Source organism: Anabrus simplex, chromosome 1 (genome assembly GCF_040414725.1).
Source record: "Anabrus simplex isolate iqAnaSimp1 chromosome 1, ASM4041472v1, whole genome shotgun sequence".
Classification (NCBI taxonomy): Eukaryota; Metazoa; Arthropoda; class Insecta; order Orthoptera; family Tettigoniidae; genus Anabrus; species Anabrus simplex.
In genome coordinates this window covers 457,042,677-457,048,676 of record NC_090265.1, presented here as the reverse complement: position 1 = coordinate 457,048,676, position 6,000 = coordinate 457,042,677, and positions in this window count along the sequence as shown.

Here is a 6,000-nt window from a genome sequence, read left to right as displayed (position 1 = left end):
ATATCGTGATTGAAATGTATAGCAAACTGCTCATTTCTGCGAAATATGTCATATGCTAGAAAGTTTTCATTCTTAATTAATTAATCCATCAGTTAGTTAATTTGAAAGTCATTCAAAACCATACTTTAGCGTCAACAGATCAATACTGAAGATGAAAGCTAGTTACTTCGATTTCCTACATAATTCTTGAATTCCTCGGAATTAATGGTTTGCCTCCACATATTCTTGTTCTAAAAGCTGGAGCCCTCGTTACGCTCCTTAGAAATCGGAATGTTTCCCAATGGCTCCAAAACTGAACCAGAATAGAGTCTAATTTTAAGAATTATGTACGAAAATTCTTAAATTTGGAAATAATAAGTGGAGATAAAGCTGGACAGAGAGCTCTGAACAACATCCGATAAAACACTTCCATTTTCTTTCGAGAGGCATCAATTTCCAGTTCGCTTGGCATTTTGTATCATGATCAATAAACCTCAAGGGACGTGAAGGTCTCTTTACCTCAGTCAGTTTTCAGTCATGACTAGTTAAACGTTGCAATGTCAAGAGAGCGATATTTTAAAGTTGCAATTTGCCAAAAGGTAATTGTACAAGGAACGCACCGAGAAAGGGGCTGCTGATTTGGGTCCCGTAACCATCAACTTGCATAGTGGATTCGAACCCCACTGCTTCCCTGTAGTCACTGCAGCCCTGAAGATGGTTTTCCGTGGTTTCGCATTTTTACACCAGGCAAACGCTGGAGCTGTACCTTAAATAAGGCCACGGTCGCTTCCTTCCCACTTACAGACATTTCCTATCCCATCGTCGCCGTAAGACCTACCTGTGCCGATGCGACCTAAAGAAAATTGTGTAAAAAGTCAAATACAAGGAATTTCGGATGTAAGGAAATCCTTCAATAAACATTTACCCCATTGACCATCATGTATTACCGGGTTTCAGCTAGTTGTTATTATTATTATTATGATTATGATTATTATTATTATTATTATTATTATTAGAATGAATTCTTCTTCTTCCTTCGTTATTCCCACTTCTGTGGGGTCTCAGGTGCGAACTGTGCCGCACATGTGGATTTGGCCCTGTTTTACGTCCGGATGCCCTTCCTGACGCCAACTCTACATGGAGGGATGTAATTAGTATTGAGTGTTTCTCTGGTGGTTGGTAGTGTAGTGTGTCTGAATATGAAGAGGAAAGTGTTGGGACAAACACAAACACCCAGTCACCGGGCCAGAATAATTAATCAGACGTGATTAAAATCCCCGACCCGGCCGCGAATCGAACCCGGGACCCTTCGAACGGAAGACCTCAACGCTGATCATTCAGCAAATAAGCCGGACTATTATTAGAATGAATAGTTGAGTTAAATCATACGAATATACCTTTATATGTTTCATGTGAATCGTAATCAACAATAATGTATTAATTAATAATGTATTTATATGGAAGATCCTGGGACCCAATTAAATACAAGATGTGTTCGTATTCCGCCTGAGACTGAGCAGTACGTACAGTTTAAGTGCATCTCGGCTACGATGAGGAAAAGGAGATGGCTCTTCATTGGCCCACAAACAATAGCAAAGAAGATCCCTCCATTTCCAGAAAACAGGAAAACCCAGGGGCCATGTGTGAAACAAGTCTATCATGAATAACACAAATGTGGGGTCAAGACGGAAGATGTTGAAAACGGAAGTGTTGAGAAAGAAAAGTATATGTTCGAGAAGAAATCGAGAGTAATCAAGGTAAACAGGAAGGATATTGTCAGAAGAGGATCGAGTTAGGAAGAGAATGCAGGAGGAGTATTAACTAAAGAGGAAGTAAAAATAAATGTACTCGTGAAAGTGTTGGGAATTCTGTAATCGCATTCCATGGCTGGCTGAAAAGAGCACCAAATAATAATAATAATAATAATAATAATAATAATAATAATAATAATAATAATAATAATAATAATAATAATAATAATAATAATAATAATAATAATAATAATAATAATAATAATCATAATAATAATAATAATAATAATTGAACCGGGCGGTACACCTCCGCTCCGCTAATTCAAACATTGCGCCAGTTGAAACTCCTCTACTGGAGGAAGCCTGAACTTTAACTACAGTGTTAATTCTCAAGTTTCTCTGAACATGTCCCTACTTGTAAATTTTGAAGTGTTCTGAACTGTGTCGTTTTCGATGTATTTTTGTTTTGCCTGTAGTAAGACGTGTGAACATTCTCTTCTAGATGGCACTACTGAAGGGCTAAAATTATGCACCCTAGTGAGAAGTGAAAGAACTGTGTTTTTGGAGAAATTTAGTATTTATAAGTTTGTTCCTTATTAAATTTCTTTCAGCTTGTGTTTAAGTTGGCTACGTTAACCCTTTCTTTCTGCCAGTTTTGAAATTGGCCAATCATAAATTTCTGTAATTAATTTTCCACCAATCCGGGTTTTCTTCAATCCTGACATGTAATCTTTTGGTCGTCCAATAAAAGCTTGTGGGCGGGTATTCTCATTCATGAAAGGTCTCGAATGTTCCGCGAGGGTATATAAACTGCTGATTTTCGGATCTCTGCGCCACTTCAGTAACATCTCTCAAAGTGTAAATTATGTAGCAGGGGCGGCAAGCGCCTCTTTCTTCGGGCAGCAGTTCAACCAACAGGTAATGGCCGTTTTATAACTTATTTTCTTGACAGCTCAGCAGTTTAACCCTCGGGGCGGGTTCGAAACCTTTTACCATGTAACTGTCCTCTAAGATGTAAAAGACTCTTGATTTAAATTCCGCCTCTGTAACTACATATGGGGATAGAGAGTGCTTAACCCTCTCGAGCTCCCACTCATATTGCTTTGAGGTGAACTTATTTTCACAACCGTTTCTTCCCTTCTAATGTAATGTAAATCGTTTTCTCATATAAGTCACCTCTTTAGGATGGGATTAGCCCTTGCATTAACGGCCTAGTGCCAAGTAGGTTTTAAACAAAGTGTATTAGGAGTGCAAGGACGCCTCCTCTCAAGTTGGTATTTTGGAGGCCATGTAATTTTCCTGTTTCTTTAATGAATAGGCCTCAGTAGGTTGGGTATTGTTACCCCTGTTTCCATGTGTTTGGAGGTCAGCTTGAAAGTTGAGTTTGGTGTGGCCTTTGATAGGCTGGAACTTTGAGAGCGGGTTGCTATTCCCAAAAAAATATTTCGTTTCTGTGTGCCTCGAGGAGGCTCTTACTATGTGATTGGGAGCAAGTGCTCTTGAGCATGATTGGGGTCTTCTGCCCCTTGGTTGAATCTTGCATACGGGTAAAGTTGGGCTTACTGCTCAAGAATTGTGTGTCTGGCTCTCGGAGCCAAAATCCTGTAACACTGTAATTGTACATTCTCGATTTGTTGTTAGGCTACTGAGTACCTGTTATATTTGTTATTTCTTGATCTTGAAAAGAAAAATATAACCTTGTTAAATTTTAAAATTAACTTTAATTTCGTAGATTGAGTCCTATTCATCCCAGCACCTTCTTTCACCTCTAACTACCACGGATAACTCCGTAACAACAACAACAATAATAATAATAATAATAATAATAATAATAATAATAATAATAATATAATTTATCAACGCCACTTTTAATAACACTCTTAATACATCAATATGTCGGAAGTTCGTTAACGTACCGAAAATCAACAACGCGGAGCCATAGAATCTGGACTAATATGTTACTGACCTTGCAACGCACGCTATGGCCTCGAGTACCCTGATAAGAAACCAAAAAATCAATAGTAAGACACAAAACGAAGCAGGAAAATCCATTCGCAGTATAAACAATCGGAGTACAAACCAGAGATCACGGAAATTTCAACCAGATTAGACATATACAACTGGCAGAATTTGAGCCCGGTTATTCTACATATGTACCAAAATAACTAAGGACACATCAAGCTATTAATTAACAGAGGAATTCCAATAAACTATCCATCTAAAGTAGAATGCAGAAAGACAAGTTAAAATTTCAAGTAAAAAAATGAAATGGATATGAAACATCCTAATAGAAAATATTAGCTTACTTACAGTCAGAGTTTGGCTCACCGAAAATGGTGGGTTATGTCATCATTATCGTAACAATTTATTTTACATCCATGCCCACGTATCACATTCGCTCGATCAACAAGAGGTCAGCAGTAATCCAGATCATTACGATATTAATGGCCACATATTGAGTTTGGGAAGCACACACACATATTTCTACTTGAAAAGGGAGGAAGATTACCTTACTGCCATTGTTACACTCGCCCAAGACGCGGACTATGCCAAGAAGATGACTCCACAGAATACCTTATCACGGGGTGACAACAAACATCTCCGCATAAAGGATTCGGTAAGGTGAGGTCAAAACAGGCCAGAACGCAAGGAATGAAGAAAGGATGTCTCATGCAGGTGAAACAAAATGTCGGCCGCAGAATAAAATGAGTGAAGCTAAACTTATGAAGCTTCCATCGCAAAGATTATAAGACGAAATAAAGATAAATACTCTAATATGGAGTCAAATGAAAGGGAATAAACACTCACTTAAACAACAACTATAGCTGTTGTATGTCCTCCGCTCTCTCCGCTCAGCGCCAGCCAGCCGCACGCACGCGAGCGTGGAGATTTCGAGACTCGACGCGCAGCCTTCAGTGCGCGTGCCTGTACCGTCGTGTGCTGTATAAAAGGAGCTCCCTGTCTGCCACTCTCCAGGATTCTCCCCAGTGTCCTGCTCCAGAATACACTGTACGTCGAATACGGAGGCTACTCCTCTTAAAAATGTGTCTCGACCAGGTGGACGGAATTCTGGTAGTATGAGGTTTCACTTCAGGTCACTGTTCCAAGTTCCCGTTCCTTCATCCAAGTCGAGCCCCGATGCTGTACTTTACACATCCCCAATCTCACTCAGGCTCCGACACACACACATTAGATTCTCTAATTGTGTACTTAGCTTTCCTTCAGTGCAAGCTCATAAACTCAGACACTGCCAGTTAGAAGGAACCCTCTTCACTAATCTATGCAAGTGAAACTGATAGTTTTCGACTACCACGAACTGAAAATTCCTACGAACTATCTTTTCAAGATAGAAGCTAGTGTAAATACATTCCAAGTGTATATGGTGTACAGAACACAAACTCTCTCAAGCTTAATTATCTTCTTTGCTTCAAGACAACTTTATGTTTATTCTTGTAAATTTCTATGTGAAGCAAATAAACAAGTTGTGTTCTGGTAAACCTTATCCTGTTTACAACACAACTCATTGGCGACGAGGTAAAAAAAACTACGTGCTATCTGCCACCAACTCATTCGCGACGAGGTACCAAACTGTGCGCAATCTGTTACCAACACATGGGCGACGAAGTACAACAGTGGTCAGTGTGTCGCCCACTCATTCGCAACGAGGTACAAAACTGCTTACATTCTGTCGTCAACTCATTCGCGACAAAGACACAAACTCTTACAGTGTATCGTCAACTCATTGGCAAAGTGACACTATACTCCGTAACTATCACCATTCCACATTGGAACCTGTACGGACTCAACCAACAGCAGCAACAGCAGTTCATGCAGCAGCAACAAGCAGCATTGCTCACAGCTATTCAAGCTCTTTCTGTTTCTACACAGCCCTCAGCAATTCCTCCGTTCTCTGCTTTTGATCCGGCTAAGGAAGAATGGTCAGTCTATTTAGCCCGCCTACAACAACATTTTATATGCCATTCCATCACGGATGGCAAGCGCCAACGTGCTCTATTTCTCAGTTCGGTTGGCGATGCTACGTGCGAATTACTACAAAAATTAAGTCCAGAGGAGCAACTCTCTGAAGCGCCGTTCGCACAGCTCTTGGCCCGTATCACTGAACACTATGCTAAAGCCCCACACATAGTGGCCGCTCGCTACAAATTTTTTCAGAGCAGAAAGCAACCGCATCAGACTCATGCTGAGTGGATAGCAGAATTAAGAGGTCTAGCTAAATCCTGCCAGTTTATATGTTCCAAGGACGGTTGTG